The sequence below is a fragment of the Streptopelia decaocto genome, assembly GCF_964273445.1.
Source record: "Streptopelia decaocto genome assembly, chromosome: 1".
NCBI lineage: Eukaryota > Metazoa > Chordata > Aves > Columbiformes > Columbidae > Streptopelia > Streptopelia decaocto.
Window position 1 is genome coordinate 182886830 of NC_138663.1, and position 11606 is coordinate 182898435.

Below are 11606 nucleotides of genomic sequence, written 5' to 3' on the forward strand. Positions count from 1 at the left end.
CAAATAGCAGAATGATCTCTGCAGCCTCAATATGCTTCCAACATGTGTTTGGGATATAACACTGGCTCTAGTTTTGTGATTGTACTGAGATTTTCTCATGTGGCTTCATCCCTACATCTAGCATGGATCTGCTCTGGAGATGGTGCAGCACTGAGGAGAACTGGTGGATGGTTACTGCAGAACTCTAGCTCACTTGTTGAGAAGGTGCAAGGTATTTTCTGAATGAAGCAGGGCATGGTAGAAAAAGAAAACAAGGTCTCCAGGTTAAGGTAGTTGAATTCTGCTCTGGAGAGCTGGACAGTATCCCTGCCTTTTCTACCGTGCTTCTGTGCGGTAATGGGCAGACATTTCCCTAGTGGCTATTAATTGCCAAAAAGAGCCTTTCTGCTTGTGCCAGTAGAATCTGGAACAAGATGATTGTGCAAATGTCATCCATCAATCACAACTCTTTGGTAATGTTATATATGACATTGCATTTAATAAAGCCTTCATTGAGTCAGGTTAGGTAATTGTTAGTTCCTTATAGCTGTTTATAATCCAATGTTCATGTTCTATTTATATTTACACATTATACTGATAATTATTTATAAATTACTATTTGACAATGAATTAGGCAAACTATCTCAAAAATCTCTGAAATTCATGGAAATGTTCAGGCAGCATAGGCGATTGTTTTTCAAACCTCAGCAGGCTTAATTAGATCCTGCAGTTCATTCATTTGCACTGAAGTCAGCTGGAGTTTTGCATGTGGAAAGTCTGCGAGATCAAAAATTATGCCCAATGGGCACATTGCTCTGTAGAAGAAAATGTCAGCTCCTGTTGGTAGTATTTCTGACTTCTCATAGGTTACACTCGCTCTCCCCCCTCACCTTTTCTCTCTTTCTCAATTAGCTTTTCTTGCATTTTTATGTGAGTGGTTTTGAAAGGGTTTTTGGAAAAAAAGCATGATGCATATACAGTACATGTTTTCATTTACAGATCATTGAAATGGATATGCAGATAAATAAATAGATAGGGTTTTCTGAGCTTGTGAAATATGTCGCATAATATAAAACTCTCTTCTAAGTCTGTTTTGTCAAATATGTCAAATGATATTTCTGGAATTCTATCTCTGGAGTATATTTTCAGCATTTCTTATTGCTGTTCTTGATCTGTGCACTGTTGTTTGACAGTCCCTTAATCTGTCCGATATAAACTGTATGAATAGCAGCATTTAAAAATACGGCTTCAGGGACATTTGAGGAGGTTTCTTTGTAAGTGTACATTTGCTAGTTCATCTGTAAATTTATTTTATGAGGTGTTTAAACCTCAAGAAAACCGAAAAGCATAATATTAATACCTAGTTTACATCTATTGAAGTCAATGGGAACTTTACAATTGACTTTAATAGTAGCCTCTGTCCTCTAATTTTGAAAGTGGTGAGGATGATGTACATAAAACCACAAGGAGAGTTTTCTGTTTCATCATATCCTATTCTGTTTGCAGATGCCTAAGCAAAGTACAATGTGGTTTGTTCTTGAATTAAACAATTCAGCGTTTGGACCTAATACTGAACCTCGTTCCTACTTTAGCTGCTGTTTTGCTTCTCAAAAGATCATGGGCTGCTCATTCTCTGTGTGGCCCAAGGAGGTGACAAGGTAGGAAATCCAGCCAAGTTTTCAAGAGGCTTTTGAAAATTACGCTTTTGGTTTTAATCTTACATCTGCCTGTGGTATGACTAATGGAAGAAGTTGATGAAGCAGTTTTCTTCCTAATTGTCTTGTTTTTTTTTTTCATGTGATCAATTTTGACAGGGTTCCTGGAAATGCACATAATATCTGTAGCGCATATGTACGTGTTTTCCCTTAAGGTTCTCTGAAGTGTAGTAGGAAGTTTCCATCATGCTGTTGTAATCCCAGGCATCATTTTTGTGTCATTTTAGTGAAAGTAAGTGAGAGTATACCACCACCACAACAACAAAAAGACTCCCAGAATTCAGCTTTTTTTTTCTGTTAGTGTAACAAGCACAGCAGTCTGAACAGGCTAGATCTGGTTAGCAATTTGTAGTAGTAAATAATGCTGGACAAAAAGTCCCACAAGCTTCTTGTTGAGTCTGCTTCAGAGATATTACTCATTTGGTGGCTGAAAAGCTGGTCTTGCTTCACAGTTTTAACCGTTGTGAAAGATTTAAATATTTAGTTGGTAACTGGAGCTGGTGGCATGCTGTAGACAAGAGGTCATCAGAAGTTTTTGGATGGGGCTGTGCTCAGTTGGAAAATGCCCCTTGTGTGGAGTGAAGATGCTGTTCCCAGGGTGCATCAGCTCCACTGAAGCCCCAGAGGGAGCTGAGCCCTGTCCCCACCAACCATCCCTTGGGTCTCTGCTGGACTGATCAGACCCCCAGCATGACAGTAAATAACAAAGTGGGTGAAGTCATCTCTTAAGGTGGACGATAGCTACACCAGCAAAATCAGAAAAGAGTACATTCTGGTTCCTCCCCACTCCCAGTTCTCCCCCTCCCCCAGCATAGCCATCTGCCACCTTGTCCTTGCCATGGGCTAGTAGGTCTCTGGTTTCCTCCCCTCTCCTCCTGCCAGGCTGGTGGAGGATCAGACCTTTCTGGTCCCTCCCCAAACCTCCTGAGGCCACTGTCTCTTCTGGCCACCCAGTCCCAAGGCTTCCTGATTCACAAGCAGCTGCTTTTTTGAGGTACCCCAGTGTCAGGGTAGCCGGGAGTCCAGCAGCCCTGGGTTTTGTGCTGTCCAGTGATGCAATTGCTTTGGGAGTGAGCTGGAAATGTTGCATACAGGCTTTCTCCAAAAAACAGTGTGTTATAAATTCTTCCTCAGGAAAAAAAAAAAAAAAAAACAAAAAAAAGCAATTATTAGTATTTATTGATGGCCTAATACAATATTTGTCTGTGTCAAAATTACTTTGAGAAAACTTAGTTAAAAGAGATCCTGTGGACATCATTCCAGGTGGCTGCTGTAGCCCTTAGTTCATCTTTACCATCTAAACATGAACAGAAATGTCTTTAGCATAATGAGAGAAATAAATAATGACTGGAAATTATGTCTTTATGGGAGACTAAGGCTTCCTAGATGTAGGTTGGAGGAAGGCATACAGAAGTAGGGACATATTTCTCGAGGTAACTATAAACACGGTAGATGAAATATTTCTTCATCAAATGTCTTCTCAACCCATCCTATTGCAGACTTGGTTTTGGTGAGCACCATGGCTTCTGCGGAATAATAAAATTAAAAGAAACTTTGAAGCAAGTACTCACAAGTCTACTGTGTTTACACTAAATAGAAGAGGAGCAGGACTGTAGTTAAGGTTCCCAGTTTTGAAAAGGAAAAAATTGATAAACTACAGGAATTAATTACTGAAGTCATCTGGATTGAGAAGCCAAGGGACTGAAATGTGGATGAGGTGTAGGGTTTTTAAAGTTTCAGATGTGGAAACTACCTAGAATTTATATCCCAAACAAAATTAAAAATAGTTGGGAAAGGCACCATACCTAATTTGGTGAGTAATCATCACAGAAAAGATGTTGGTGGGTAATGCAAGGACAGAGGAAAAAGAGGGATCAGCAAAGAAAGTTGTGTCTCAGAAGGCAGTATGTGTAGGAATAAAGTAAACCAAATGAAAGGAGTTTGAGAGAAGTAGCAAAAAGTTCTTCATCTAGGAAGACATGGGAAAGAGGAAGCCTCCTGTGCTGTGAAGATGAACTATAATCTGTGTTGGATAAACTGATGATGATCTAGCAACACAGCAAAGTTTGGAGGCTGACTGAGGGTATGGAAATGGCAATTAATGAGTCAACGGGGGAACAAAACTCGGGATAATTAATGGGCTCCAGTCAGGTGAGTGATTATAACTGTTGCTCCAGAATTAAGGCAGAACAGGTATATGAAACCGTATGTGTGAATGTCTTGTGAGGAGAAAAGGGATGGTGTGCCAAGAACACAGTTCCTCTGTGTAAGAAGGGAGGAGAGAGTCACACGGACAAGAGCAGACGTATTAATCTGACGTCAGGGGTGCAAAGCTTTAAAACAGATCTTGGACAAAAGAAATTTTTTAAATAGGAAAAATAGGAAAAAAAAATAATTAAAAAATTACAAACCTTGAACATGGTTTGCAAATCTGGTGCTTTGATTTGCTGGAAAAGTGACATCTTGTAAAATCTAACCTTTCTGGATCTCAGTGAAGAATTTGCTATAGTATAGCAACATATTTGGTATGTCCCCAGGAAATATTTTCTCTGAGAAGGAGAAGACAAAGAGGGAAGTAGAGGAATGACATAGCAGTTCTCTAATCAAGTTTACCTGCTAGTTTGGGTGAGATAGTTGTGCTTTATTTTCCCCATGAACTGACACTACATCCTGTGCAGTCTGCAGTGCTTAGCAGTCCTCTACAGATGTGGATTCTCGTATTTTGTTCTTGCCAGAGCTTAGGATATATCACATTTTGGCTGAAAGTGTATGTTTTTAGATGGAAAACTATAACGGTTGTTCTGGTGTATTATAAAATGACAAACAACTCAGAGAAAGGGAAACAGTGTAGAACGGAAAAAAAAAGTCAATGCAAAAAAGTAGAAATGCAAAAATATGCATCACTCAGGGACCTCCGGACTTCCTCTGCAGGGGAACTGTTATGGTTCTGGCTCTGTATCGCATTTGGGGGTCAAAGTCCCATATAACAGTAACCACTCCTAAAGGGAAGGAAGGAGAGGTGTCCACCTCTTCTGCTGCCCTGTGTTCTGGGCAAGGAGACTGTCTGCCTGAGAAAGAGCACAGTGAGCTTTTCTCAAGCATGGTGAAGGTAGCTCGTACTCATGGCTGCCTTCAGAGCCTGACCTACAAGCAGAAGAGCAGACAGATGGGTTGGTTTAGGTTTCTGGGAGCTCTGGTGCCTTACACAGCATTTTGCTCCCCGGTGTTGCCCCTGTGTGTGCTCCCCTTGCACACCACGGACTTCCAGCACTTACTGGCCTTTTGTACTCTAAAGGAATCAACACACTTTCCCAGTTGCAAGCCTGGGCCTTCTAGATCTCTTTGGGCCAATCTAGGGTAAGTGACATTCAGAAAATAGAAGTTACGTGGTATTTATCCTTGAGGGACAAGTACTTGGTCACTGAGAAGTGGCTGCATGGTGTCTTTGCAGCCCAAAGAAGTTACTGCAGCCTGGAGACAAGCAGTTCCCTCTGTCTTGGGCACAAAGGACTGTGGTTGGAAGGAGAGGGATTCCTCTGAGAAAGGCATCAAAAAAGCACATGCTGATAAAGTCCCTTACAAATACAGAAATTACGTGGTTAAGACAAAAGCTTTAGACAAAAGAATGAAAGGTAATGACATATTTTTGGGGAGGGGAAGAAAGTATTCTTTGAAGAACAGAATTAACCGAAGCTGGAGGAAGGTGGTTACAGGAGAAAGAAAAACGTGTCCATCAGGTAGAGGAAAAACTACACATGCAAAACTAGAGAGAAATGTAAACCACGGCATGATGCATGGTTACTTCTTGTTCTGTGTGGGTCAGTTTAAAGTAATACTTAACTTTGATGTTAGAGATCACTTCTGCAGAGCCTGTGGCTGTCCCCGAGGATGTCAGCTGAAGCCAGAATGCCTTCAAGGAGGAGCTTTTTGGTTGTAGCGTGGTTTAGCAGCTAAGTAGGTTTGGGTGAGCTGGGACTTATCATAGGGCATGTGCTGTTTGGTGGGGGAAGGGATGGGAAGACTCCTGTGGGAAATGTTGCTGGTAACACATTACCAGAAGTGATGAGAGCGCTTAAAAACATTGTAGCTGCAATGCTCACATCCAAACAATTTTCCTAGTAGCTGCCCAGTAAGAAGTGGGATGGGTCTATGGTGATCATGCATATCTCAATATTTGGTGAACAAGGCTTAAAAGGTTAAACTTAAGAATGTCCTGGGTGAAATAAAAAAGAATGGGATGTGAAAGTAATCCCAATGCTAAGGTTATTCCATGCTGAGTTCAATAAGTAGGGTTGAGAGAGCAGAAAAATTTGGCCAAATTCAGACCTCTCATCCTTGTACAAAGGCTTATGTGCATCCCAGGCTGTTTCTATCCCATGCATGCATTTCATTTGCCATGTGTAGCATGAAAAACTGGAAAGACTACTTAAGGGTGAGCAGTAACCTGAGCTCAAAACTCAAGCTGACCTCTAATCTGACAAGAAAAGCAGTGCTACCACTTTGGCATGAGAAGTGTCTTTTTGCTGGATTCTAGCAACAAAACTGAGACAATCACAGTCTCTTGTTGATAATGATGTGCTCAAGGAGCCGCTCCTTGAGCTAAGTGGAACCAAATACAAAACCTGTTTCAGTAAAGCTTCTCAGGCTCTGGCAGTAAAAGGTAGGAACATATTTGCACAAGTATATTTTCTGCAATTTCCTCTCTGCTTTTCAGCTAGGTCAAACCTTGTAGGGATGGCCAGGCTCTCACAGATTTGGGGATTATATCAGCGTTTCTGCATCCAGCCTGCTGCTGCTCTCAGCAAAGGGCTTACTCTGAGCTGAGGTCCCGCTCCGAAGGCAGTGGGATGTAGCTGGGCACTTTGTGAAGTCATCGCTTTGCTAAGGAGGTTAAGAAGGAGAAACTGAAGTTATGATAAGGTTCCAGCTTTTGATAGTCACAATTATATGTGTGACAGACAAGAACTCTATAAACAGAAGTATGTATGACCATAGGTAGGATTGAAGCTTTGATGAAGTTTGCAAAAAATATGTTTAAAGAAACTTTCTAGTTCTAAACTGCATGTTGAAACAGTCTAATGCGTCTTATATTTACCAGTGAATTTCCAGCAAGTTACCTGCTTTTCATGTGTTTGCATTTACCTAAATAAAAGTAATCTTTGGAAATCAGTAGTTTAACTATCATAATAAAGCAATATTATCTTCTTCTCGCAGATGGAGAACTGAAGGAAGGGATATGAAGAATCTGCCAAAAGCCATGAAGGAGGCCAGTGGCAAATCCAGGAACAGAAGCCAAGTCTCCAGCCTAAGGCAGCCTAATACTGTAATCAACAAGAATGTTTGCCTTCTGATGTTACAATGAGCTATGCTGTAGCAATACCTATATATTAATATTTTACCCAAGGGGAACACGTTTGAATGTGTGTGTTTGCCTATGCTTTTATAAAAAATTCAGAAGAATTATCTGAATTCTAGTTCTGAATTGAATTTCTAATACTGTTTTCTTTATAACTGGGCATTTTTTCACAAATATTTCTTCATAGGTCATGTTTAAAACATACAGTTCTCAAAATCTGGTTTATTAAAATTACCAGAAATTAATGTCAAAAAATATCCCAGAGTACCTTCAATAATTTGTGTTTCTAGATATTTTAGAGTCCAGCTACAGGTTTTTTTCAGGGTCCTGAGCACCTCCACTTTAGCGGACGATGGATAGTTGGCATCTCAGAAAAAGGAAGCTGCGTGTTCCCAGTTAGGATGTTCTTAGCATTGGAAATCACTTGGAAATCTTGCTGTAAATATGTTGGAACCATCACAAGCTCAACTCTGGCTCCGGTTTAGCTGGAGGAAAGGCTACTCCAGTGGACCCAGGCAACAAAGGTGCTGTGAATATAGAAGTCAGTTACACAACCTAATGCTGCCTGGTGTATTGAGGAGTATTTGTCACAGTTTTGGCAAAGGTACAACTTGCTTTCTGTCCTTCCTAGCTATGGCCTCCTATACCAAGTCAGGAACATGTGCATGATACTTCTCTTTGAGATGCTAATTTTTTGGGGTGTTAAGCACCAATAATTGCATTAGCTGCTGGTTTTACTTGCACTCGAGGGTTTGAAGAGCGCAGCAGCTTTCTGCGTGGGATAGGAAGGGTTTCCATCTGGCTTTCACCTCAATCTGACATATTAACGCTGTGAGCTTCCCAAAATAGTGCTGGTGTCCAACACTGAAACACTGTTGAAGCATTGTCTTAGTAGTAGGTAGTTTGGTGATTTGCTAAGAGCAAATATTAAATCAGACTGGAAAACTGTATTACTTCTACAGCATACTCCTTATAGCACCTTTGCAGTTTCCAAATCTTTATGTTCAATGGTTTGCCTGGACACAGGTGATGAGCATACTCAGACAATATGTCAGGTTTGCTACAATCAAACCTATATCGTATATGCAATTCATCCATGCTTCTCCCACCAGCAGGTGTCATTCTGGAAAAAGGAAAATATTGTAAATTCCTGAACTGGAGAATTTGGCTGTGACAGAGAAGAAGAAGAAAAAAAGTTGGTTAAAAATATAGCTTTTGAAGGATACTTTACTCCAAATAAAAACCAAAAGAAAGCTGGCTGGTCTGCATACTTAATAATCTTTGTGCAGCGTGTAATTGTGACATGTAACCAACAAAGGGCAGACAATTGGTAAGGCAAACAAATGTCTAGTTAAAGCTTTCTTCTGCTTTTTATTCTTCTCTGTGACATCTTCACCACTGCTTACTCACGTCAATGACTATAAAATCAGTGATATTCATCAATCTTTAGGATGGACTTTCAGCTTTAATTCCCCCAAAGGAAACATAGAATTGAGAATTCAGATCTTGTTTACTTCAAGGTGAGCTTGAAGCAATCTCATCAAAGCAACTGAAATCAGTAGAATTTCTTGGGATTTAATCTGAAGCAACCAAAAGTAGTGTTTCACTTTCTGCTCCACCAAAACTCTTGGAGTCAAAGGGAAATTTGCTTGAGGAAAAACAGAACAACAAGCTCCAAGGCTTGGCTGCAAGGAGCACATTAAAGTGGGAATCAATTTCACATTTTTTCACATAATTACAACAGAGTGATGTAAAATAATTGTACTGTAGGCAGCCATATCTTTTTCAAGATGTTATTTAACTATAACTGTCCCAATGCTTTTCTCATGGACAGTATCAAGCACTCAGTTTGATGAATGAGAAAAAATAGTACATAAAATTATAATTAATAACTTCACTCTAAAATAACTAAAAGCTGTAGTCTTGGGTTTGCATGAAGCCTGTATTAATTTTTCTGATTTTTTGAGTATTTAACTTTGAAAATGTAGTGGAATTCTAAAATTTGAAGTTAGAAAGTATAAAAGTATTGTGAATGTGACTAGCTAATTATGTGCTTTATTTTTATAGGACCCAGGTAACAAGCAGTGATGACCTCCAACTGATTTTTATACAGTAAAGTATGAAATTTGGATGAAATGATTTCTTTGGAGTTTTAACTTTTTTTTTTTTTTCACCTTTTTAGTTAAGTGAAATAATACGAAGTTTTGTTTAGTCTTTTTTTTGGTTTTTAATGTCAGTGTTTCATTTTATTAATTTTAGAAGAAACCCATGTGCCTAAACATAGACCTCTTGTGTCATTTTAGAGCCCCTGGGGATCTCACCTGGCCTCTGGCTCCCTGCTCAAAGGTGCAGGTCTCCTGTAGGCCCCACACCACACCTGCCAGGCCTGCACATGTACCCTGGACACTCCAGGGTATTCCAGCAGGCATTAGGTACCTTCCTTTAGGAGTCGGAATTTCTCCTTTAGATAAATGCTGTAAAAGAGAATACGCCTCAACATATGCTTAACAAAGGTAATGGCAGCGCAGCTATGAAGGTAATTTCACCTAAGGTGTTTTATTTAAGTTTAACAAGACATAGAGGAAGGAAAGTAATTTCGTATCTAACAAGTACAGAGTTATTGTGTTTAATGGGATGCTATCAAGAGTCTGTTTTGAATTATGGTGTCTAGGCTGAACCTGTGTGTGAGCTGGGAGCTGCTGTTGCTGAGGGCACACACCACAAAAGGTCCTGGCCAGAAATCTGGGGCTTCTCATCAGGGACACAGTGGCCTGATGTTCAACCTGTTGGGAATCTGGCAAAAGTAAGCTTAGTTCCTCAGTTTGGGGCATGATGCAGCAAACTAATTTCAGTGAAGAAAGCAGGAATTTCAAGTACCAGGGCACTGAGATAGAGGGAATTAGAGAAATACTTGCATTAATTACATACACAATTAGAAACCTATGTTAATCAGGTCCATTTTTGATGGTCTACTGAATAAGAGGGAAGTTAAAAATCTTGAATATATTACTTAGCGCATTTATATATGAATTGTACAATATGGGATTGAGCTTTACTTTTATAACTGGAACAATTTGTTGTATATAATAAATACAAATGATATATTGTAAATGTATAAAATATATAACTCATCTTAAAAGAAAATTAAAACTATTGGAAGGTAGAAAATTCTGAATAAAATTCACCACAGGCACTAATTAGGATTGTATAGGCACAGAACACTTCCCCATGAGCTTTTTTAATCAGTCACTGGCATTACAATCAATAGGAATTTGGTCTGCTTTTGCAGAAGTTTAAAAATGAAATTGTTACAGAAAAATACATGCTGCAGGGTGACTTACAAAGCAATCATAAAATCTGATCTAGTAGTATACAATATTAATTTGATAATTTGTGAACAAAGCAGATGAACTGTATGCATGTACTCATGTACTCTTTTTTTATGTCTTTATCAATCCTTTTCAGGATGAACCCCTAAAGAATGGCTCTGGTGGTTGCTTGAAGCAAGAATCAGATATCCTCTTGCTGTGATTCATTTCATTGATCACTGGGAATCTGAGCCTCAATGAAGGTGGAGGAAACCTCTACAGAGAACTGGAAATTGGTTTGTCCCTTAGGAAGGGTACAATGGCATTTTTAACGTTTTTACCAAATACCAGGGTGTCTGATAAAGGTTTGTGGGTTGGGAATTAATTGAAAGATTATGAAATGGGAAAGAATGCGCATTACGGGAAGCCTTGGAGAGCTACAACCTAAGCACCATGAAATTTGCGACCAAGCTCACAGAATATCTCTTAAGTTATTGGACCCATCTCAGATGACTGCTGTTTTTGATACAATTTACCAGCCCCAGTAAGCTCCCCCAGCCAGACTGGAAAAGGTATTCCTTTTATTAATCTTAGTCCAGGGAACTAAAGTGTATTCTGGGTAATGAAATATTTAGCCTATGGAATAAGCTACAGAATTGAGGTTTTTGGTTTTGTTTTTGTTTTGTTTTTTTTTTAAAGGCAGGGTGCATTTGTACCTGGGAGGTGGTACATGTTTTTAAAAATGCTGTTCAAAAGATAATGTGCTTGTATCTAAACTCTATTATCTGCAACATAAAGGTTAACAGTTTTATACGTATCAAAAACCACATCTCTATGATGAAACATGAAATGTGTAATAAAAATAATAAGTATAGAACTATGTAAATGACTAAATCATATGTGTAAACCTTAAACAGTTTCATTTCTAAGGGTTACAGAAAACACTCTAAAATTTTATACGGTCTTTCCACCCTCCTTAGTTTTTAATATAATTGCAGTTTTAGAGCTAATCTGTCTATTCATTTTGTAATATTTGTAGTTGTGTTAAATTTTACTGAGGAATAATTTGGCTTGGGGACACTGTTACACTTTATCCCAAGTCTGGTTCATGTTCTTTGAACAAGAAATGGCTGAGTATTTGTCCCCAATGCCCATATTTTTACTCCACCGGCAGCTGTATATTTGTGGTGACCCTACAGCAATGTGTGCAAAGAATGTATACAGTGGCAGTGCCTCTTCCAGAGAGCA

General features: G+C 39.3%; 1 long non-coding RNA gene across 3 annotated transcripts; it reads left to right on the forward strand.

The window, feature by feature from the left end:
- Positions 1-1497: 1497 nt before the first annotated feature.
- Positions 1498-11029, forward strand: LOC309444635. Of its 3 annotated transcripts, none has more exons than XR_014185116.1 (5): positions 1498-1637; positions 6909-7017; positions 8163-8380; positions 9118-9167; positions 10516-11029. It is a non-coding gene; the product is annotated as an uncharacterized lncRNA (long non-coding RNA). The 3 variants fall into 3 exon arrangements; XR_014185117.1 differs by having other exon boundaries at positions 8166-8380; XR_014185118.1 differs by lacking the exon at positions 8163-8380.
- Positions 11030-11606: the final 577 nt, after the last annotated feature.